Consider the following 25,505-nt stretch of genomic DNA (forward strand, 5'->3'; position numbering starts at 1 on the left):
CTGGTCTTACCCTGTGTGAACATGGAGGAGAAATTGTTCTTTTTCTCTGTGCACCACATCATAAAATTTTTGAATTATTTTAACTTCTCCAGCCTGAACAACCCCGATGGTTTCGTTCCTTCCTTGTGGGTCACATTTTCATTGCTATTGCTTTCTCCTGACATACTTCCAGTTGGTCCTCAACTTCCATCAAGTATGGAGTGCAAAAAACAGCTGCAGCAGTCCATTGCTCCAGTACACAGTAGAGAAAGACTACGTGTCTAAGATGCTGGGCTCCTTCATATACATTATTTGCATTGTTGACTCATGTGCAAGGTATGATGCACTACAACACCTGCTTCTTTTCCGTAAGCCTACTACTTAGCTAGCCTTTGCTGTTCAATATTTGTGCAGCTGATAAATCTTGCCTAAAGATGTTTACCTTAAGCAACAACAAAACACAGTAAAATTAAAAGTCAAGTTATTTAAAGTAGAAGGGAGGAATTAAGGGAGAAGAAGCCATGTATACCCATGTAATCCATTATCAGAGCAATATTTTAGTAAAAGCCAGCAATAAATATGAAAACATACACATCTTTAGTTTCTACAAACACAAAGGAGATAGGCATTTATACAGTTTGTTGGGTTTTTTTAACCTCCTTGCCTTTCAGTGAGATGTGTGTGCTTAAGTCTCTTAAGTGTTTCTGAAACTCTCATTCATAATTACATAATTGGCCATTATGGAGATTTTATCACTTCCTCCAAAACAACTGATCATCAGGTACTACTGGAAACAGAACACTGTATTCCACATATCATCACTCTGACTGGATATGGCATTCTTATCTTCTCCTTTTTTTATTTCTCCTAAGTGCATTTTATGACACAAAGTAAGCCGAAAAGGAGACTGGGTTTTATAATGAAATGAATTATGATACCAAAGAAATAAAGTCATGAAATGACAGGTAGAAATTTTTCTTTTATGTATTTGTGCACGGACGTATGAGTTCTGAAAGCTATCATACAGTATTTACGGCAAGACCTAAAAACGTCACCTACAGTTAAAACCAGGAAGCCATATTTTGTGACCAAATTGTTGAGAAAGTATCATATCATTTGTTTCAACTATATTCTCATTGCTATTTACATTACAGCACACACCAAAAGGCTTCAGCCAGGGTTAGGATTGCTACATATTGTGTATCTATCCAAACACATATACAAGCACACAACTGTATCTGTATACATAATCAGATTTCTGTATGCCTAACAAAAGACAATCCCTGTCCCACATGCTTTTCAAAAGAAACATAGCATGCAAGTATTAGAACAGAAGTATTATCCTAATTTGACAAAAACAGAACTGAGGCAGCAATGAAATAAACTACCAAAGTTCACATGAAAAGCAGAGCAAGGGACCTAGGTCAAATTTTTCTAATCCCAGTTACAGCATATTAATCACAAAACAATCCTCCTGCATTCCTTTCCCTAATCACCATGTAACACAGATGTAAGATGCCTGCACCTAACATTCACAGTAATGGTGGCTAAACAACATGTAACAATTCTCCACATGAAAGTAAGAAACACTTTCATTCTTTACTGTCCTCAATTTAGGAAGCCAATATCACTGTTTTCATTCCTCCTCCTCCTCCTCTGCCAGTTCATACCACAGGCCTACACAGACAGGGTTTAAGTGAACAATTTATTTCGCAACTGAGGCAAACTAAGAACTCAGTCACTGCAGTCCAACTCTAGCAGTTGGTTGTTAAGTCAGGAGAACTAAAAAATTGCTTTAGGTACTTCACCCTTAAAACAAAAGTATCACACAGAGTGCTACTAGAACAGCAGCTGGAAAGAGAAAAATCACACCTTAAAGTACAGCTCTTCTATATGTGAACAGACTTTAAGAATCAGAGGATTAAATGAAGAAACCAAACTACCAAACCCATCACAGACATTTTCATCTACACTTGAAAAAAACATGCAAAAAGAGGTAAGAGTTGCATCAGAAGTGAGCATGTATTTTCATGAAGAAAATCGGAAACACTGCAGGAAATGATGGAGAAGAGAACAGCTGAACCAGAAACTAGGTTAGAAAGGGACATCTCCCCAGAGCCCTAACAAATCCATTACAAGACCCTAGGGAGATGTTAAAAAACAAGGGGCTTTTGTGGCAATGTTTAACACTCTTTCATGCGACACAGTGCACATATTTACCAAGAAGAGTAATGCAGCACACTGAAACTAAAAATACAACTGCATACTGAAAGAAGTTAAGAAGACCAGACAGCATTTGATCAAAGACACACACAAGGTAATGGATTACAGAAGGGTACAAATGATGTGAGAAAAACTGATACGGGTTTATTTCAAAGAACAGGGAAAAAACCACAGAGAGAGAGCTGGCAGAAAATATCATGGAGGTTATACTTGCAGTTTAGTGAAAAGCCTAATGCAGCATTACAGCAAAGCACAATCTGCAACAAGCAAGAAAAAGAGCCAAGTACTGATGTGCACGGTGGGCACACAGGAAAAACATCTAACTAGGTACTTTTATGACCTATTTTGTTCATTTTATATTAATGATAGCTTTCTAATCACTTTATGTTTGTATCCAGGCAACAGGACCAACCGTGCATGTAAGAGATCAGGATGCTATTAATATATCTTTAAGCTGGGGCAGATGACAATTTTTTACGGAGGCAGTGAAGAATCCCAGGCCTTGTTCTCTCCCCAGCTGGAAAAAAACCCCCACATCCCACTCTCACTCCAGATTATATGCTCTACTGCAATACAACAGCAAACTACTCTCATCACACAAATTATCATGTGATGAGTCAATTCCACTTCTATCACGTGATACATTTACTTCCAGTCAGAAGACAGAAAAGTAAAAGTTGGCAAGAAATGGGTAATTGGGACAATTCATAAACTCAACTTGCTTTCCAGCATGTCTGCAGAGTCCTGAGAAAAGGGGCCGGATTAACTTTTCTGCTGATGTGGATCCGATCTACTGTCCAACCTTCTCACCTTTGAGAGAGATATTACAGTTTTTGCTCTCATCCTATATCTCTCATACACAGCTTTCAATCTAGCAACATCAGAATGATTTACAGAAGAAAATAAAAGAGTCCTCCCAGTAAAGATAAGGTAATGTATGTGAACAGCTAAACAGCAATGGGATTTTCTGGCTCATGCCAGAAAGAGTAGCACACCGACCTCAGCTAAATACAGAATCCATCCCCTCTATCCAAAAGAAATGCCTGTATGCTATTAATATCACAAGATGAAGCTCAGCTGTATAAATAAATCCTCTCATTTCAGCTGAGTCTTCATCATCTCTCTGGCATCCACCACCTTCTCTTCAGAACAAAACTCTCAGGAGGGCCTTCAGTGTAGGTTTTCCATAGCAAGCCTGTTGCTCGAGTACACTGGACAGGAACGCAAGTCTGGTTTTATTATCTCCTCTTGGCAAGTTAACATTTACAAACAATTAGGTTGGAATTAAGAAAAAAAAACAAAAATCAAACAATGAAGTTCTGAAGGAAATGCTCAAGTATTTGCAAGTCAGCATGGTTTAAAATAGAAATGTATTGTCTGGAAGTCAAGGGGATCTGCATGCTCTTTCAAGAGACTTGCTGACATGCTGGATGACCTCAGGCACATCACTTCATCTTTCCCACATTAAAAAAAATTTCCTTATACAACCTTCCTAGGTACCTCACTTTGAAAATTAAAAAATAAATACATCGTAAATCCTCCTATTATTATTACTGCTGTTACTATGGGGGCTGGAACTGTCGTCAGCAAACAGGCAGGACATAATTTAATTTTCTTCAAATATTTATTATGTGACAACATAGCCATCTGTTTAACACTCACTATATTTAGTTTCTGTCTTAAAAAACACAGGGAAAGAAAATATCAGCTTCTGCCTCTCACTTCCATGTATCCTTTCTAGCCACATATGCACTGATACATGTCCACTATCCTTTCAACTGTAGCACACAAGAAATTGCAGGAAAGCAGACAAAATTTCAGCTTGGATGAAAACAATTCCCACTACAAATTTATTCTCCAATACGCCAAAACCAGAATCACTAGTTTTAGCAGTATTAAATAAATTTTAATTTCAGCATTGAGGACAAAGGACAGGATATGAAGAAAAATGGTGGGAAGAGAGGAGATAGACGGCAACACAGCACTGTGCGCAACAACCATATGCTAAAAGAGGACAGATATGAGAATATTACATACCTGTACAGAAACTGTAACTTTTCAGTAGCATTGATTTCTCTCCAGTACATTATAAAATAAACCATCATTCTGAAGTAATAGCTGTTACACAAAGGTGCCTTTGGCATCTAAACATATTCTATTTGGATACTTTTAGGAAAAGGCTTCTCTTCTCTCCATTTGCACTGTACTCTTCTATCAGCCTGTATGCAAAAATCTTTATCTAACATGTCTCACATCCTGTCAACTGGGACTGTGAGATAATACAAGTCAAGGAGGTAGCAAAAAATCTAAACTAATTAACATACACTGAGTGAATTTGCAAATGAGGAAAACAAAAAAACAGAGGGCACCAGCTAAAATGCACTCATCTCCTTTTAGTCTTCCCTATTCCCTCCTCTACTATTCCAATCCTGAGCTCATGAACCGCTCCCAACGCACCTCAGCTCCTGGCAGCAGCATCCCTTACCAAGCAAGCCCTGGTCCAACAACGCAATTCCAACACACAGAGCTCAGCCCTAACTGGGAGTATGCCCTAATTTTCTAGAGCTATTTATAAACTGTATACCACATCAGGTCAGTCATGCCCCTCTCAGAGGCCAGTTTCTGATACTGCAACAGAAGAGCGTGGAGCTCAGGCCAAAAAAACTCCAGCGCATAGGTGAAAATGCAAAAAAGATGCCCAAAGTTATGATGCCTGGATTGTTTTTAACAGTTTCTTTTCAGATCTTCTATTGCTGACAAGTCTTCCTCCATTTCCACAGAATCAAAAGATAACATCTTATAACAGTAATACACTTATATTAATTAATTTAATGGTATTTGAAAGTTGAATGGATAGTGAACAGTAACTCCCTCATAAGAGTATCAGCATTTTGTCCATCAACTACAGATGTTTGCTGAGTTGTCTTTTTGCTCATGAACTGTGGACACCAAATGCATAGATAAACTGAATTTTTAAAAAAATTGGGACTAACAGAACAGGTAAGGATCTAAATATTACTTTTTTGCACACAAAGAGAAACTTAGTAATTTAGGAGAGGTAATGATTGTTTTGAATTACTTCTCTGTTTGCAACCATAACCCACCAGCTCAGTTTCTCTCACCCTAGCTTGTGGCATTGCACGCATATTCAGAAGCAATCTGACCATAAAAGGTGCAGGTAGCCCTGCCGAGGCCCGGTTGTGCCCTGATCCCACGAGGGAACACCAATGCTACAAACCAACAGAGTCAAGGCTGCTCTGTACCAGAGTGGCCCACCACTTCAGGCGCAGTAGAGTAGGACTGGATGATACAGGGCCTTTTTATCTGTAAGTGACACAATAACGTCAACAGGCTGCTGGTACACCTCTCAATCCACCTGTATCTGACCCCTATCAGCAGCACGGAAACTCAGCTGCCCATTTACGAGTCACACTTCTGTGGAGCAAGGGTTGAGCACTGGCAGAGGTCTCTAACCTCTCTTCAGTTTCTCAACAAGGACAAAGGTTCAGACAAACAAAACAGCAGATAAACTTCAGTCCAAAATGAGATAACACTGGCCTTTGTTTAAATAGAACATGATTTGAGAACAGGTTAAAGATTTGCCACTCTGTCTGATCCATCCAAATAGTGACTAGGTCTAATCTATGTGTTCTATTTCTTGAAGATACCTCCAGGAAAAAAAAAAAAAAAAAAAGTCTTCATTATTCCTCAACCCCATCTAAAGCTTGCATTGACTTTAAGTAGCCTGCCTGCATTGCAGAATACGTTTCTACCTAATATTTTATTGCCAGTGTAATAACCTTAATATAATACCTTGGTTTTAGTGGGATATTCATAATTGGTTTGTTGTCTGGAAAGAATCATAGTTATTTAAAACATTTCAAAATTATAAAGGACATAAAAGTGTCACTCTGAACTTGGCCTTAAACTCATTCACATGGTATCCTACCATCTGTACCATCCAGTTCCAGGCATTCCCAGACTAGCAGAATAAAGCCTTGAAGACAAATTTGCAAAATAATCATCAAGAAGAGTAGTCCTTCTTACTATCCTTTACACTTAGGGATACCTTAAGTTCAAGGAAGCTGTCCATCCCTTCGAAAAGGCCTTAAAAGTTTGTTGTTATGTGCAGGATTTGTCTGTGTAACGATTACTACTCTCATAACACATAAGTATCAGATTACTTTTGACCCATGAAGTTTTAGCCTCAACAATGTACTGCTGCAATGAGTTCCACAGACTAATTTGTGCGCTGAATGAAATACTTTTCCTTTGGCCAGAACTGAATTTGTTACTTTCCAGTACCACTGACAGTCTCCCTTTCTGATGACAGCAAGCGATCTATTCCTAAACCACTACTTGAAACAGTATCTCTGTAAAAGAGAAACTATTTCACAAATAAACTATTTCATAAATAAAAAGTGTTGTGCAATGACTGTAATTCATAGACATGCTGTAATTGGTACGAAAGCTACCGATAATGCATACGCTGCACCTTCTGCATCCAAGATGATGCTTCTTACCAGCAGTATTACCCTTTCTGTGCCCCTGCGCTAGAGCTTAAAGAGCAGAGCTCAGAGCACCTCCCTCACCGCTCAACAATGAGGCCTAAGAACAACAGGACCAAAGTCCCACCATTGAATTACCAGCAATACCATCATCGTGAAGAATGATGGCAAATACAGCGTTTTTAAAGAGCTGATGGGTTTTCTGAGCACGTCAGCACAACTATAGTATACCAGAGACACACTCCTCCCTTGATGGTGGGAATAAGCATAACAGCTGTACGAATTAGCTATTCACTGGAATATTGTTCTTTTGAACTTGCCATCAGACGTAATTCCTACCTGCAGGATGTGAAGTTTGCAGAGTTGGTGCCTTCATGATGCTGTTTTACAGAATTAAGAAAGTAGCATATATAAAACCCAGCCAAACAATACCTAAAAATTACTGAAAGAGGTTAGCTAACTGACAGAAAGGAAGAAATACGCTGAACAACCCACTCGGAGATTCCAATACAGTAATTTGTCCTCTTCATCCACCCAAATTGTTAGAGTTAGCCGAGCAAGGCATTTCCTTATACTTTTCACTGCCATGAAGTGGATGATCTGTCCTGATCTGGCCAGAACTACTGACAGAAGCTGGAGCCAAACCACTCCCCGTCCCCATCAGTGTGCTGCCTTGCTTTCCCCTCCATCATCTGAAAACCTTGATAGGAAGTGCGTGACCCCTTCCTCAACTAAGAAGCATCACATAGCCAGTAATTCATCTCTTGCAATTACAAGTGGCCTTGAAATAGATTAAATATCATGCTATCCATCTTCAGAGGTACTCTTATTTGATTTCAGTTTTTGTTGTATTCACAACTGGAAAACATGGACAGATATCTAAATACTGTTGAAGAGATCCGATACTATTTCCCTAATGCTAGCCAACAGGGCTTCACTTGGGTCAAATAATCTCTCCATTTATTAGAATAACAATTCCAGACAATTCAACATTTTTTAAAATATTAACAGATGTCTTTATAGGTCTAACGATGAGATCACCACTAATTCTGAAATGACAGAAACTTATGAAATAGTTTTGAGTCATTTGATGCTGGCAATGACCAAGTATCAATGACACTGTGTTTTTAGGACATATGAAAAAAAGTTTTTTGGCACTTTAGAGAGGGGTTATGACAAAGAGTGCTCAATCTGTACGAGCCAGAGACATTCAAACCGGTCATATACCAAAACATCACTGAAACAGCATTTTTCATGAGTTTTGTCATGTTTATCTAATGCTAAGAAGTTAAATATGATGGATATTTGCTGAGTTTCTCCTTGTCAACACAAGCTATAAGTGAAGATGGTCCACTTGCCTGACTCCATTCCCTCTCTGAATCAGCAGAGGTACAAATACTGCAGCTACTGCTGCCCCTTCCACTGCACACACGCTTCCAGTAAATCTGTGACACAATCCAGTGACACCTACTTGGAAAACCACCATTTTAGCAGGTCCTGTGAAAAAACCAAAACAATAGTACATGATCTACCCACAAACACTAAGACAGGACAAAAACCTGCCCTGCGTATAAGCATGTTTTCCTGTTTCTCTGCATTCATCACTGAGAATTTGTTTTATCTACCTCCAAAGAATAATCTGTGTTCTACTCAATTCACCAGTTTTTACCTTTCCCTAACATAGTACTGACAAATAACTAAAAATAGTTACTTGCTAATTAAGGAGTCCTGGAGGGGGAGAATAGTAGACACAGCAGGCACCTTCCACTGATGCATGTTATGCAGATGAGATAAAAGGCAGGAGCATTTTATAAAAAGTCCTTAAGCAAATGCCATTTTCCATTTGATCCCAAAAAATAACTTCTAGCACAGACAAACAACCTAGAGCTTCAAAACAGCTAAATTCTATGTTGGGCATAAAATGAAAAGGTCAATTACAAATCAACATCTCCTTTAAGTACCTTTTAAAAACATTTTAAAGAGGACTTCTCTGCATTAATTTTCCCTCTTCTGCCCAAGTTTCTCTTCCAAGCCTCAACACCTTGCACAGTAAGTTTGTTCTAATATGGAAAAAATGCATGCAGTGACTTTTTCCTGTGCATGTTGCTGACAGAGATAGAGAAAAGTGACTCGCTTCCTGTTTGTTTTTTTAAATCCATCAGCAAAGTCTGTGGCTGCCTCCTACCCCAACTTTCTGCTACAGAAGGTCTGATACCCACTCCCACCACCAGCCTTCCTTGCCCCCATAAAGGGTAGGTGGCTCACAACCAGCCCTGTGCAGCCCTCAGAAGTGAAAAAACCCTGCAAGCCATGGGTCAGCAAACAATAACATTGATGTCTGCTGCGTCCCGTACTTCTCATTAAATCTGTATGCTGACCATTCCAAGTAATAAGCTTCTGGATGCAAGGACTGCCTCTTCCCTTCTGTAGTGGAAATTTCCTGGGGCTAAATGAATTAAAAAATCATTTAAATACCAATCACAACTCTGAGAACTAACAAATTTCCACAAAGTTACTAAAGAAGCAGACATCTCAAAATTTGCACACAGGTTGCCAGCAGCACTCTAACAATAAGGTGGCCTTGTAATGGACAAGAAGTGAAGTATTTTTTTGTTTTAATACAGTGATTAACTGACTGTTAACCTCTTTGGTCTCTTCAATGTGAAGACATGGATTTGAACTAGGTAATATGGAAAAAATGGATCTGCTTTAATTATAGTGGCTAATGAACCACTGATCACACAGATTTTTGTTGAGGACTGCTTAAGAACTGCTCAGCTACATCACCAAGTCCAACACCAACAGGACTAATGTAACAAAAGATAATCAAGTCTACAGAAAACACAGCAACTCCACTAAGAGCCCCCAAATTTAAATCCCAACAGATATAAATTACAAAAGCAGCAATCCTTCTGGAAACATAACATGGAATTCTTGATGTAGAAAGTAATAATAAAAAGTGGTATTTTTTCCCCCGCAAAAGGAAACTTGAAAAAGTGTAACTACTGGAAAGACTCTGTGATAATATGCTACCGAGAGGAAAAGGGAGCCATACCTCTCTAACTATTGCTTCAGTCTTGAGTCTAAAAGGATTTCCCCACAATCAATCCCAATAACTTGTTTTGTCTAAAGACTCTGCATGTTAGCTATTACCTCAGAATATATTCTGAAGCTGCATGCTTCTTCACAGGCAAGACAAACTCAAGGTGGTCAGTGATCTGGGTTGTTAGGACATGCAGAAGATGGATTGAGAGGGATCCGATCATCACTTATTCTACTATCCGTGGGATCTGCTGCTCCAGCAGTGGATTCTGCCTGCTTCCTTGCTCTAAGTTTCATGGCCTGAAAAACACCTGTGCCACTGCATGTTATTCTTGCCATTTCTTCCCTAAAGAAACAGGGTAGAAAAAGAGGCTGGCTTGATAAGGAAAAAGAAAAATACCCCATCTGGACAAGATGACTGCAAAAGGAAAGGAAATTACTGACTCATAAGCTGTATGTTAAGCTGTTTCACAGGACCTCCCACCCTCAACTTCTCCACTTCCTTTTTCCCTAAAAGCGCTTAAATTTATGGGGTTTTCTCCCAGTATGTTAGCAAAGCTTCACTATCGTTTAGGCCAAATCATTAATGCTATTTTCATAGAAGAGAAGACAAAAGGACAAAATACAGGAAGTAACTCAAGGTATGACTTTTGTTGCAACTAATTATTCCCCAAAGACAGGGAAAAAATTCCTAGTGAACACAGCAAGTTCAGCTCCCAAGATCTAGTATTTCAAGGCTGCAAATTGCACATACCACTCTGTATCACCAGTAAGAAGAATACATAATGCCTGCTTAAGTCACACTTTTGAGTTCCAAAAGTTCAATTAATACCGGTTGATACAAAAACCCCTTCAATCTGTAGCATGCTTTCTTCCTTATAGGAATTACAATAAAACATGTATAGATGGCAGAATTAAGAGAACAAGTTTGGAAACAAGTTCCCCCCTCCCCTCCCCCGTATTTTCATGATCCATGTAAGTCAGAAATTGTTTTATTTAAGGGAATGCATTAAGGTTGCATAAATAAAATTAATTCTGATATTTTTTATCTTATGAATGTTTGTCCTCACAACCTTCAGAATATCTGAATGTGGTGGTGTACATCCATACACATGCCTTTGTGTGTCTCTCCTCCTGTCTCCAATTTCCACGTTAAAACAAAATCCTAAATGATTGATTTCACTACATAATCATCCCACTGATACTACACAGGCAAAGCCATCACCTGATCTGCCACAGGGGCATCCTGAGCTAACCATAACTTATAGCAACTAGAGGTGGTTGTTCTCAGTGTGGAAGAACTATAAAATGGAAGCAGCATTGCCAGAAGGTTTTAGGTATTCTCTGACAGCCAGGTCTTCAGACTCAGAGACCTGGATTCCATCCGAGGCACAAAAAGGTGCTACAAACCTCTGTATTGACTTCTCGCTATCTGTATCTTAGCTATTTCATCATCTTTTCTCCTCCAAAGCCTGTCTTTCCCAGTTATCAAGCACTGGAAGAGGCTGCCCAGGGAAGTGGTTGAGTCACCATCCCTGGAGGTATTTAAAAGATGTATAGATGTGGCGCTTAGGGACATGATTTAGTGGTGGACTTGGCAGTGCTAGGTTAACGGTTGGACTCGATGATCTGAAAGGTCTTTTCCAACCTAAATGATTCTATGATCTAACCTTCTCATGTTCCTTGTGCCATACTTGCCTGTCCTTGCTGGTCATCTGTCAGTTGCCTGCCTAATGTTTCCCCTTTGATAACACAAGCTGACAGATGCAGTACCCTCCTGATGGAATATTGTCCATTTCATTAGCACCCAAAAGCCTACTAGCACTTCAGCACATCCACCATTTCCATGAACCCTATTCATTTCCCAGAAATCAGTATCTTTTATCAACAGCCATAGTCTTCATTTCCCACAACTTAAAGCTTCAGCTTCCATCTCTTTTAAGGATCTCCTGTATGCTGGCCTGCTCCAGCTCATAACCCCTGGATGCCCCAGTAGAGGAGTTCCCTCTATTCCCTCTATGCAGAGACTGCAGAGTCCAAACTACAGGACAGGTTCCCAGTTCTGGTGCAACTCCAGTGCTGACCATACCCAACAGGCAGGGACCCGCAATTCAGGGGAGAAAACAGGGTCAGCCGCAGGCTCACACATGCTCACAAGGGGGTGGAATCTTCAGAATTTCTAACCAGCTCTACGAAGTCTTAAGCATGCTTATGCTACATTTATTCCCTTGACATTGTATCTCTCAGCGAATTCTCATGGCAACATAAGAGTATTCTAGCTGTAATGCAACATCAACAACCACATATTATATATGTTCTGTACATACACTTCTATTCTTTTTGATAGTCAAAAACACAGTAACAGATATTCATGTTCATGATAGTTCATATTCATTTGCCTATGCCACATGTCCACATTAGTGAAAAAGACACCAGCCTCAATATACAGAATCTCTAGAGTGCAGACACAAACCCACTACACTGCTTAGTCAAGTTACCAATTCTTGTAATTCTTATCTACCTACTTAAAAAAATGTGAGACTACTTTTCCCTTGGATGGAGAATAGAGGTGTGGTGGCAAAGACTAAAACTACAATAGAAAATGCTGCTATCACTGTAAGTACTAGCCCAAAAAGACTCCACGCTTCCATCACCTTCTGATGAAAATCTATGTGACAAAGTGCTGAAGCTGACTCAGCTCTATTTACAAATGCTTTAAATACTTGTATCTTTTACTGAAAAGTAAGCTCAAAGTTTTCCAAGGCAAAGGTAATGTGTATTATATATGTTGAAAACACAGTGTGGTTTAGTAAATGTTTATCATTACTTACTCGCTGGAAGGAAAAAAAAATAAAAAGAAGCAAAGTACAAAAACCTTCCAAAGAGTTTCTCCTTTTCCAATTTGTGTACCTGTGTTGGGAGGACCTTTTGATAAAGCCAGTGGCCAACCAGCACATGCTATTTAATCGTGATGAGCAGCATGACGTGTGATAAGAACACCTCAGAAGGCTGGGGAATAGCACTTGCTGAGAATCAATAGAACGTGGTAGGGGTGGAAATCTTCACAGGACCTCAGATGTATGGACATCAAAGATCTCTCTATGCAATGAACTTTCCTGAGATAAAGCTGCTCTTTAGAAGAAAGTAAGTCCCATTGTGCAAAGCACAGCCTGTGCAAAGTCATATGACGAACAGCTCTTCTAACCAGAAATAAACTGCTTTAGAAAATGTAGCTTTTTATTGGAACCGACTTTTGGGTCTGCTTCTGACAACTGACATCTTTCTCCAAAGCAACACAGCAGAATGTCTGATATCTGTAAACTATTTTAGATCTCATAGTAACAGAAGAAAAAGATTACATTCACTGTTTAAACAGCGCAATCAGGAAGTGCTCTTACAGAAATTGCCACGTCAGATATCATGACTGGGTGGTAACTGGTTTGTAATCTCTGCTATGAGGCCTTCCAGTCCCAGCACCATCTTTCAGAAAAATAGCAGCTGGCACACAAAGATCAGAAACGTCAATATTGATTAGTTACATTCCAATTTGAAAATTTTAAAGCCATATGAAATTTTCAGACTGCTGGGTTTTGGGGGAAAAAAAGCAATGCTGGCTTTCAAAACAGGTTTCAGATCTCCTGGAAAATCCAGATTGGTAATGTAGTAAAAGCCAACATCCTAGCAAGAATGAAGGTCCCCTGTTGTAGGTGCTTTCATCCTCACCACACACATACCCCCTTTCTCACAAACCATCTGAGTGCAAATGGTCAGGAGGAACAGGGCTTACCTCGAATTGTCAAGAGGTTGATACACTTCACTGGAGTTAGAAGAAAAGAATAAGGTAGAGGTAATCTTATGACTGCCTGGATCTTGGAAGGGCCAGGGGGCTCTGATGAATATATTTATTGCTGTAATCTTGAGCCAAATGCCTAAGGGTGACTGCTATTTCAAATACTCTAAAGCCTGTGAAAACAGATAATCCATTGTTTAAAGATTTTAACTAAAAAAGACCAAGGTTGCAAAGCCCCAGGCAGAAAGAACAACGAAACACTAGACAGGAGAGCATTTTGCATTAGTTTGCTGCCCACATATTGCTATGCGCTGCACACTACACGAGAAATAGCAGCAATTGGACCTTTGCGTCAAAAAAGAGCTTTTACTGAAGAGGGAAGATACAGGGGATTCCTCTGCCTGGTCTCATAGCTACCTGCTCCCAAGTACAGCAAAGGTTTTAAGCCTTAGCGATTAGTTATGCCCAATATGAGCTACATTAAATAGGCACAGAATTTTTAAAGCACTTGGCACTTGCTCTGGTAATGAGGCCCCTTTAATAAAATTACTTAAGCTGAATACTTAAATATTGCAGCATTCAAAAAAATCAGTAGCCATTTATAACACTTGCAGCTAGCACATCTAAAGCACGATGACGCTGTGTTACCAGTGTAATGGCAATGCTGACCTTGTACAGGAAGTCTGCCAAGCCAAAAAAATGCTCTGTATGACTCGGTCCCCAGGAGAGAGACACCATATCTGAGTAACCATGACAGGGGAAGAACTACTTCACTCGCTGCTCTCATGTACTGCTTCCTAGAATTTGCCATTTCCAAACCCAATAAAAATTAACAAACATTTCTAAGAATTTTTGATGTGACATTTCCTCATCCCTGTTTAAGGTACTCTTGGGTGATAGTGATAGGACAGAATCTTTCGCACCTCTATTACCAACTGGAAGCTAGATTCAGATTAAAAGTCAAAGTCATTTCTACTTTTTTCTTATATTCCTCACTGACCTCTATTTCTGCAGTCTCTCTGAGGCCAGCCTTACAGGCAGAAGAAAGGGATGAGAAGTGTCCTCAAAATCACAGGATGGATTTCACTGCAGTAGCCAGTCTGTTCCTGTAACTTTAAATGAAACAAAACATTTCTTTCTGCTTCTCCTTCCTTTTCCTTCAAAACAGGTGTAATCAAGTTAGATGGCCAGATTTTCTTAAAAAATATCACCTAAGGATAATTCATTGTAGGAAATCTAAATTTAAGATTTGAGTGTGTTAGATTATATCCTAATGTCTATGCATACAAGGTGATTCCCATTTCATTTGGCTGAGAGTTCCCTCATCTTATTCTGGCCATCACAAAAGTCCTGGCATGTGTGCTCACAAGCCCTGCAATCACTTCCCCAGCTTTGTCTCCAGTTTCACAGCTACACTGGAAGACAGCTATGGTAAAAGGTCATGACTGCAAAGGAAGATGGAGGTCCTTGTAGCCCCAGGAAAAGTTACAGATATCTCAACAGAGAGTCAGTAGCAGAGGCTGGATAACACCAGTGCCTAAGTGTTGCAAAGACAGGTCAAAACCAGCAGAACTCTCAATGCCCCTTTTCAACCTTGATGCCATCCTGGTAGAGCAAGCATGAGGTTTCTAAATCACCAGCCCGTGAAGACCAAACAAGCTCTGCATCCCTACCTAATGCTTTCTCCAGATGAAGTCTAAGGACAGGGGAAAACCAGAATCTTGTATTTGTGGCTTACACTCTACATCTGTACGAAGAGGTGTTTGTCTTTATTATTTAAGTTTTCTCATTTTTAAAAGTACTGAATATAGACTATAAGACCAAACGGTTTACAGACATACCCTTCAAGAACAGCCTTGCTTCCAGTGCCAGGCACTGTATCAATTTCCACTGCTTTGTCTTTCAGCATTGCCTCTCGCTGATCCTCACCCTTGCACAGGATGAATTTCAGGAAGCTATAATTGCAGGAAGGGGAAGGGGCCTGAGCACTCACAGCAATTTCAGTCCCCAAAGATATGTCCAGAATAGTATCACTATTCTGGGTCAGACCGTCAGTGGCAGGGTGCTAGGAAAAGTGTTGAGGAAAACACAGTAACATATCTTTTGGGGGGGGGGGGGGATTTTTTTTTTTTAAACAAAGTATGGAAAAAACCCAAGAACCATTCTATAGAAACATAACTGGTTTTCTGACATAATGTGTCCTGTCTTTCTGGTAAATTGCACAGGAACATTAAGATAACGCAGCACTCTCATCAGAGAAGCTGGCAGGTCCTGGAGTAGGACGCAAAAAAATACAGTGCAGGACCTGCGACCCCAGGTCTGGTCCACACCTTGATCAAAGCGACTGCTTTCCTCTTCCCCTGGACACATCTTCTTTAGAAACAACTATTGCTATGGTTTCTTCAATCTTTCCTCTCAGAGGAAATCACTGACATAAAAACTAATCCAGTCTACAATTAAAGTGGAAAAGAACAGGCAGCAATGAAGGCCTGCAGTTACTGGCTCTCAGCCTGCTGGGTACACAGCTCAGCTCTTATCATGCTGCCTGTTTCCGATATCCTTTTGGAGTTCATCACAACCACTGTTAGTTAAGTCTAGCCTAAATAAATTTGACATTTAAAAAATTTGTAGGACTGATACAAAGAGAAGTAGCGTAAGACTCCTCTCCAGCTTACACCATGTCAAATTGTACTTTTAAGGTGATCATTTGGCATGTGTTGAGGTGGTCAAACCTCTCCCCTTCTCCAAAGAGAACAGCCCTGGCACCTCATCAATTCATCCTATCCTCAAGGCACTCTGTGGTGTGCCAATACAAAAGCATTTGAGTCTGATTGGGTTTCTTACTGATCAACTGAAAAGTAACTTTTTCTCTCCTGGAGAATGACAACATAGCAAAAAAGGAGGCTTGTTTTGTTCTGTTTATTTTAATTTCCACATCAGTCTCCTGATCCTGCTTGCTGAATGGTTGTGCCAATATTGAGAAGGGTCAGTATAGGACTGGATTGCTTTCCTCAGTGGTAGCATCAGCTTAAATGCAAACCAAGAGGAGTATGTTCAAAGGGCATCTTCACCCTGTTTTCATTTAGCAATAGGAAAAAGCTAGGACTGATATATAAATAAGATAATTAGACAATAGCTCTACAACGTGCAAAGGAATTAACTATAACAACCTCAGAGAAACATTATACTCAACACCAACTGCAATTACGACAATCCCTGAACACTAGCTTGTTCTTAACCTGCCCACATACACAATGCAAGACCAAAAGGGACTTCCGAGCTCCGCCTGCTACCACAGGCGCTGTACCGTCACATGTGGTTAGTGAGGAATTTGTATTTAAAAGTAATGCTGGGAAAGGCAAACATCAATATTTTGTTTGAGGCAAACCAAGTTTTCCAGCAGAAAGCTCTGTGTTTATATGTTTATGTGGACTTGGGCCATGGAAACATACCCGTTCCACGCACGTTACATGATACTAAACTACAGACACTAACACATGATAGCAGCACGTTTTCATGGTTGCCTTGACTCAGGGAAGCAGGCTTATTCACATCATGCTTTGATACAAGTGGCCAGATCTGAAACAGGAACATAACGGAAGGATATGGATGAAAGCCTGCAGACAAAACTAAATCAGGAGACAGTGACAGATCTCTGCTTATGAGGAAGATGATTATGACTCAGCCAAAAGTAAAGCACATGCAGTTTGAGCTGAAGTATTGCTGACTGAATCTAGAACATTTAATTAAAAATGAATAAAACCAATGAAATTACAAGAAACAAAATACATTATTTGTAACTGAAATGGGGGGGCAGGGGGAAGCTTGATGTTTCAGAGGTGTTCTGGACAATAGATTGGACATGGAGACTACCAATTTATGCCAGGCTTCAATGCTGAAATGAATCTACCTCTTCATGGCTGTGGGACTGGGCCAGGATCCCACTTTATCCCACTGAAAAGACAGATTTGACATTGCAATAGCTCACATCATTCTCCTGAAAGGGAGTTCACACAGCTGATGAAATAGGGAGCTGCAGCAGTCCTCATGCATGGGCACTCTATGTTGATCGATGCAATGTCTACACTAGTTTCTGCCTTCCTTTTTTAATACCTCTGCAGCCCTCAATAACTGGAAGGACAAGCGGTTCACCGACAGTAAGGTGCTGATCATTTCAGTTCTGTAGCTCCACAGCCGTGACAAACGGTGCCACTTCAAAGACGTCTCTACACTTGAAACAAACCCACACAGAGGTGATCCCCAGAAGAGAAACACAAACAAGACACAAGCAATGACAGATGGAAGAGGACAACATTTTAACGAGTAAGCCAAGACACTAGCCTTTTCTCCACTGAAAATTTCTGCCTTTAATTAGATTGCAGAGTTCCCAGTCTTACTGTGCTCCTCGTTCTCCTTGGGCCATCGAGGTATTCAACTTGCTGTGAGATTACATTATTCATCTCAAGCCGGGATCTAGATGCAATGTGCCACTGCGTTGGGCCACTCCAAGCCTGACCTCACCATTCATTCCAAGTTAAAACTTCCAGCAGTGCAAAACCCAGACTATGCAGGAGAGAAGCCTGTCTCTTTACGGGGGGGGGGGGGGGGGGGATAAATCACGTAGACTATTACCTGACATTTTGACATTCAGCTTGCTTCCAGAGCCAACTTATAATCTCAGCAGTTAAGGTTTTGAATCAAAGACCTACCCATGACCTGGTCTGACTTCTCTGAGACAGGCATGGCTGTCCAGGACCACAGTAACGTCCTGGTTACCAGTTACAGGGGAACCCCGGCTGTCAAACAACTTAACCACAGAGGCAAGGGCAAAGAGACCATCAACAATTGCAGAGCATGCCGTAACACTCAGCATTTGCAAAAGCTTTCAGAATAAAGTGTGAGTGGCACAGAATTCACTGCATCAGCATTAGCTAATTAAAAAAAAATCTAGAGAAAAAGTGTGGTAAAGATGGGAAAGGTAGTTAGGATCAGAAGAGACAAATTTATGAAAATCAATTATCAGTGAAGGTATTGAAAATACTACATTGAAAGCAGTCCAGGATAAGGAGCAAGTTAGTGTCACTCAGAGGTATTTAATTTACCTTCTGCTCTGCTATCTGTCCCACTGACATTTTCAACATCTGGACTAACATCCTCAGTTTTCATTATATTCAGTCAAAAGACAGAAAAGAACTTCCAGAATGTGATTCACCTCACCAAATGTGGACATCTGCTTTAGGGTGAAATGAACTGTGCCCTAACGTACCCTTAATATAAAGGGAACTTATAGTGCCTAGCTCAGATGCGGACATTTTAGTTGTAGATCTTGACGCATAGCCAGATGAGTCCAACTCTCATCATCCAAGAGCTGACCGAACTGTTTTAAAAGCCCTTTCTGACATGAAATTTCCCACACACTTTAAAGCACCATGTAGGGCTACAGAGCTAACACAAAGCTGTTCAGTAAGAGGCTCTTAAGACAAAAATAGACATTTATAAAACATTCTGGGGTTCTTCTAACCTTTCTGAAGCAAATCTCAAGCTTCCCTTCTTTTCTAAATTGATCTCTATTCTATCTCTGTGAGTCTATCACAGCTAAGGCCTGTCATCCAACTCTTTTCTTTGAGGAATTTACACCAAAGTGATTGAAAATTTAAGAGTTAAGATCCATTGAAGAGCTCTAAAAATCCTCATGCAAGCTCTGATTTTACTTCAGAAGTACTGCCAAGCAAATTAGCATTAATTAGAAACAAGCTGAAAGACCAATAAAATATTAGGCTAATGGAATCATCTGGAACCGTAAGACTAAACATGATCAAAGAAAAACAAGTTGCTCCGTCATATAATCTAATGGTCCTGACATGGAAGCCTCACAGCCTGCACCACTCAGAGGAATGCCATATTCTTGGAGAGTTTCTGATGCAGAAATGAAGGATATAGGAGACTGGAGAAACAAACAGAAGAGAAAGGGCAGGGTGCTGGGGTTGTATGCTTTCAAAGAGACTGACCAGATGGCAGACCAGAATTGCAAAAAGAGATTAAGAAGGGATAAAATTGTCATTTTGCTGTCTCTCTTCCCTCTTTCCTTGTTGCATCAGCTATGCCAACCCAGCTCCCAAGGGAACTGCTGAATACAGAGTAAAAACACACATCAATAAATAAAAGCAGCAGTGATCCCTACCCCTTGAGAGGGCTATGACTTGTTGACATGTCATTTAACACATGCAGTTTCATGTCCTACTCTCTCCCCCGTTGTGGAAACCCTTCCTCCCTGAGGAGGTACCTGTGAGCCCATGTCTCCTCGTGTGAGCTACAGTACTGGATGGGAAGGTAGGAGAGGAAGGGACAGACTCTGCTGTCTCTTGCTTTACAGGGAATGCCCAAGACAATCGTTTGCACTAATGTAGACACTTCCAAAGGAAAAAAAAAAAAAAAGAATCCAGAATAATGTGCTGCAGTGCAGGGAGAAAACAGATCAGACTAGTGCAGTACAGCTGTATTCAGATTCTACCAAAACCCTAGATAACACTCCCTCATTGCCATCTCATACTCAAAACGTGCCAAAGAGCTGAAGATGTAACTGTGGCATGACACACACAGAGCACGGAGACCAGTGTTAGGACCTGCACAAGCCTTGTACACCGAGCAGAGGACAAAATGTGTCTCTCCTTTTCACCCTCCTTTGATTCTGGGGAAAAAAAAAAGTTGGTATCTAATCACTGTTAGTTTTAACGCTTAACTTCCTAATTTGTTATTTAATGACAAATATTAAATTCACTTCATGGGGGAAAAAAAGTGTGCAGTATTTTAGGCTAAGGTAAGGTGTTAACATTTCAGCCTGAGAGCAGCTGCAAACACTGTTGATATTCAATGTCTGCAACCCCAGCAGGAAGAACAGTTTGTTACATTCAGCTACGAACACGCTTGGAAGAGACAGGTATTTCTAAACACCTTCTTGGTGTTTTAAGTACAGAAGCGAGTGTTGTGCAAAGCTGTCCTTACTTATTTCGCATTATTCATTTTATTCAACAAATTCAAAAGCAGGCTGAGTCTATATATAGAGATAGACCACGACTATCCCTCTCCTTGTTTGGAGTTTGGGCAGCTTTAAAAAACAAGCAAACACCAATTCCCGCTTCTGTGAAAACAGATCTTGTGACATTGCCCAGTGTAAGCCACAAACGTTTTGAGAAGGTCCAAACTGCATTTTACAATCTCATCAACCCCCTCACATTCACTGCTGGATCAGTTAGCTTACTAAAAATATTAGAGCAGGCAAGAACGTGATGGAGGATATCTTCCTGGTGCTGAAGATTAATTCATCATTCACATCTAGAGATTTCTACTGCATTTTTAATAGGGCACATATGGATTGAGTCTAGTGATCTATATAATTTCCTTCCTGGATATGGGTCTATATTGAAAAACAGTCCCCAAACAGCAATTGCCAGAGGCCTGAGACCTTCAAATATCACTATGCAGAAAGAACAGTTAGGGCTCTGATGTATGTACTCCAGTAAATCTTTCAGTGGCAATTTAAGACATAACTGTGCTCACAGCTCTGCTGGAGATTCCTGCCTCCAGAGCAGAATCAGCAAAGCAGAAAGTCTGCCTGTACCTTCAGTGCTGCAACACAGCCTGGGATCTCAACTCCACCAGCTGAAGCAGAGGCACATATTCCCTTCTGATTTTGCTATAGAGGGAAAACCACCAGTGTAAGGGCAAGGGGCACAACTCAAAAAACCCACAAAACCCCCAGACTTTGAGACTTCCAGAGCGCACCCGGGGATCGCACCGTGCCTGCAGACTATGCTGTTACAGGCCAGAGGTGAAGTGCCTCGGTGCAGGCATAATGAAACACAGAGCTTCACCTCTTTGCATTACGTTCAATTAACCAAAGCAACTGCATTCAGGAAAGTCAGCTACAAAGACAGCTAATGTTGCTCTGGGCCTTCTAAAAATACTCTCCCATCATCAGCCTTCCACCAATGTGGTGCTCAAAGCCTGTCATCAGACAACAACAGCAACTTAGATGTATTTGCGTTCAATTGCAGAGACTGGAAAGACAGCTAGAAAGGGAAAAATTGAACTCAAAGACTCTTCCATCAGCAACATCTACAAAAGGCTAGAGAAGCAGAGACAGCAAATGGGAGCATTCACCCCAATTATTTCCAGAATCCGGGACAGACCCAGCACTTGTGCCCGGTGCCACCACTGCAGACTGCTCGTGTGCTGCTGCTGCAGCATTGCTGCCTTACACCCACAAACTCCACTGCAGCTGCCTGTTCAGCTGGAAATTTGATACACTGCAAAGGTTGCTGACAGCCAGAGGCTGTTCCCTTGTCTATAAAATATCCTGTAATAAATTACATTACAGACTAGGGAAAAGGATTCGGAAGAGAGAATTAAAACACAACCTTATGGGAGCTAAATGAGACCAATTAAAAGAGATTTGCTACAAGTGCTGAGGGATTTTGACCTGAGCTGTAATCAGGGATGGATACGCATTCCTTTAAAAGAGGAAAATGAGCGAGAGATCATACGTAAACAACTCTGCCAATTAAAATGAAATGGATTATCTTATCTATGCAGCTCTGCTCAGAGAATCACCACATATTCTAGATATACCACAGAGAGATCTGAGATAGACATTTAAACCTCTGAAACAAGGCTCAGTGATGAGGAGATATGCTGTGGTTCAGGACACATCAAGGCCTCATCTGCATTTGGGTATTTCCTCCCCCCCTTTTTTGTTAAGAGATCATGGAATTATAAATGCTAACATAAAACTAGTCTCAGGCTCTTCTACCAGGTCACCTACATGATTTCTGAAGCAGATCAGACTGAAGGTTAGGAATCACAACAGTAACACACCCCTTACAGAAAAACCACACTGCAGATAGCACCATCGCTGCCCTACCAGGTACTGCTGAAAAACAGACAGCTTGCTAGCACACACGGTCATGTCCTGATAAACACTCACAGGTATTATTCCACACCTTAAAACAGTGATTCTCATTTTTTCTGTATCACAATGAGATTTTGCTGCCAGATGCCCCAAAACTCCTCTCTCCTCACAGTCAGCAATATCGGAGGTCAGGATTGGCCCCCACTCTCCACCAGGTTTGAGAACCCATACCCAAAATCAAAAGTCATTTCTGCAACTGCAGCAAAAAATTTGACATGGACAGATGTACCACTACTTCTGCTCTGTGTCCTTGCTCTGCAGCTCATTTTCACTGCTTTTTGAAGTTTCCAGTACTTCCTAGTTCAAAATCATATAAATATATATAAAAGCAGTTTTACAAGGGCTGAAAAAACACTGAAAGAGAGGAAGAAAGGACACATTAGAAAACCATGTTCAAGAAGCAGCAGCAAGGAAAATAGTATCACGGACTTAGAGAAGAGTAAAAGCTAAAAGAACAAAAAGAGGAATTTGGGATGAGGAAGAAAATTTTAAAAATAAAGCAGCAAGCATACAAGATAATAACCCTAAGAGATATGTACTTGTTCATAGTTGCTGACAACGGAAAAGTTTTAGAACATTTTACGCTGGTTGCCAGATTTGAGTGCAGAGTTTTTCCACTGGCTCGGATCTGGTCTAGTGGAGTTGGGCTGCTTTTGGAACCTGCCTAGCTCTTAATGCAGCACAATCACTTTTGCGTGGTGTGAAGTACAAGCTAAAAAGCCCTTCTAGGTCCAATCTGCCAATGAGTTGGATCAGTAATCTCAGTGCCATGAAAACAGCTGCACTGAAAAGACCAGTGCAGAAAAACCACCCAAATCCACTCTCTGCAGAAGAGTCCTACAGGGCTCGGCTCCAGGACTGCTTATTGGTGCAGAGCACGTGTGGGAACCCAGCCTGATAAACTCCTGGGGCTGATGTTGAGCTTGTAATTATTTATGGATCTCAGGGTGCTATTGTACACAAAGCGTCCCACCGTACCAGTGCTATCTAGATTCTTCCATCATCCAAAATTTCCCAGCCCAATTATCCTAGATAATTGACTGTACGTAACCTGGAAAATTCATCAAAAGTTTCTAGTTTACCTCTTTGCTACAAAGGGCAAGGTTACATTTCCTAATGAGAAATGCATGTACAATTAACAACTCTGAATACTTCTTTGGCAAGATTAGTCACAAAGAATCCCAGTGTGTAGTACTGTAACTTGTGGTTAAATTCAGATACATGACATTTGCCCACTTCTAATTCGGGCAACACAGAGTTTATTCACTCTTGCATAAGCAAATAGGGGTGTCTCAGGCTTTATTTATCACTTTACCACTGCAAATACATTTTAATGACTAAAGGATAGGAAATACTATAGGAACGATTCCTCGCATTCCATCAGCTTTTTCTGTGTAACATCATTTTTGCTGTGCCTTCGTGCTACCACAACCGTACCCGCTGCTGGCCTCCACTGAACGCAAGCCCCAAACAAGCGTGCATAGCACACGCAGTCCAGCTGCGGACGTACGACAGGGACACGAGCATCCTCTGCCCCGGTGCGTGCCGACTTGTTCAGCGGCGGTCCACACCGCACCAAGGAACCTAGCCGTTCGCAGCACAACGCCATGCCGTAAACAAAGCCGGCGGGAGGCCGGGAGCGCAGCTCCGGCACAGGACCGTGCGCCCAGCCGGCGGCCACGGAAAAGCGGGCTCCGAGGGGCGGGAGCCACGGCAGCTGCGATGGGGAAGGAGTTGCTGCCCACGAAGAACAGCCGAGCAGGACTGCGAAAGCTCCGGCCCTGAGCACCGCCGGGAAACGGGGCCCCCGTGGCGGGAGGGGGGGTCGGCTCCCGGCGAGGCCGGTCCCCCCCGGCCGCACAGGTGGCTGCAGGGCGGGCGGCGGGGCGCGGGCGGCGCCGCGCCTCAGGGGCGGGGGGCAGCGCCCTACCCGCCGCCTGCCCCAGCTCGTACCCCCCGGCGGCGGCCGCAACCGCTCTCCTGCTGCGGGCCGGCGCGGGGGAGCCCCTCGCAGACCCCCCTCCGCCCGGGGCCGCCGTCCCCCGGCCGCCACACAACTTCCCCCGGCCCCGCCAGCGCCGCTCGCCCTCCCCCGCCACCCCGCTGCCCTCCTCCTCCACCTCACCTGCCGCAGGGAGGCCCCGCCGGGCGGGCTGGCGTGGGCAGGGCACGGCTCCCGGAGGGCGGGCGTCCCCCGGCGCCGCGGGGAGCTCTCAGGCCGGCCGCGGCCCGCCGGCTCCCGGCCGCTGGGCGTCCCTCCGGCCGCTGGGGGAGCCGCCGCCGCGCCGCTCGGCCGCCATCTTCCGCGCGAGGCCCCGCCCTCCGCCCGCCTCGCGCCGGGGCCGCCGCCGCCACCAGGCCGGGCCCGGCCCCGCGGGTGCGCCGGGAGCGGGACCCGGCGGGGAGGAGCGGCCCCGGGGGACGGCGGTTTGGACGAGAAGCCGAAACGGATCAGCTAAGGGCCGGGGCGCTCCTGGCCAGGAGGAGCCGCGCCGCTGCACGCCGTTACCGAAGCACGTTGCGGCGGGTTTGCCCCCCCGCCTGCAAGCGCGGCCGCTCGCCGCGGTTTTGCAGCAGGGAGGCACCGCACGCGCGGCGGGACGGCGGCACCGCCGCAGCCCTGAATTACAGGGCGCGCGTGCAGCCGCCGCGCTCCTGGCAGCGCGGAAAGCGTGGGATGCCCAGAAAAGCGTTAGGTAGGGATTGACACCGCTGTAACATCCCCTGTGGCAGCACCCTCCCGAGAAAAGCAAACACGCACGGTGCAATTTCCTACTCGGAAAGACGGAGAAAATTGTAGTAGGAAGCCAAAGTGGGATGTGGAGCCACATCACAGAAACGGTTATTCCCAGCAGAGGATGGAGAAATGGACAGTAGCTTGGGAGTGCTGTTACCACGGTCCTGCTTTTGAATCCTGGGCAGAAAGCACCCACTGTGAGAATTTGTGACAGGTTAGCATGAGTGGGACCCGGAGGGGTCAAAAGCAGCAGAACTG

The 25,505-nt window shown here is 42.5% G+C and overlaps 1 protein-coding gene across 11 annotated transcripts in view; it reads right to left on the bottom strand.

Annotated features, from left to right (window-relative positions):
• The window catches only part of NDST2 (N-deacetylase and N-sulfotransferase 2), a 137,755-nt gene extending 112,668 nt beyond the window's left edge, over nucleotides 1–25,087 (bottom strand). For 6 of the 11 annotated variants that reach the window (XM_054831033.1, XM_054831040.1, XM_054831030.1 and 3 more), the window contains exon 1: nucleotides 24,636–25,083. The gene's annotated coding sequence lies outside the window, so the exon portion shown is untranslated. Of the gene's footprint in view, nucleotides 1–14,542; nucleotides 14,655–24,635 lie in introns of all 11 variants that reach the window. The other 5 variants (XM_054831041.1, XM_054831035.1, XM_054831039.1 and 2 more) reach the window with 3 other exon arrangements.
• Between the last annotated feature and the right edge of the window lie 418 nt (nucleotides 25,088–25,505).

Source organism: Grus americana, chromosome 7 (assembly GCF_028858705.1).
Source record: "Grus americana isolate bGruAme1 chromosome 7, bGruAme1.mat, whole genome shotgun sequence".
Classification (NCBI taxonomy): Eukaryota; Metazoa; Chordata; class Aves; order Gruiformes; family Gruidae; genus Grus; species Grus americana.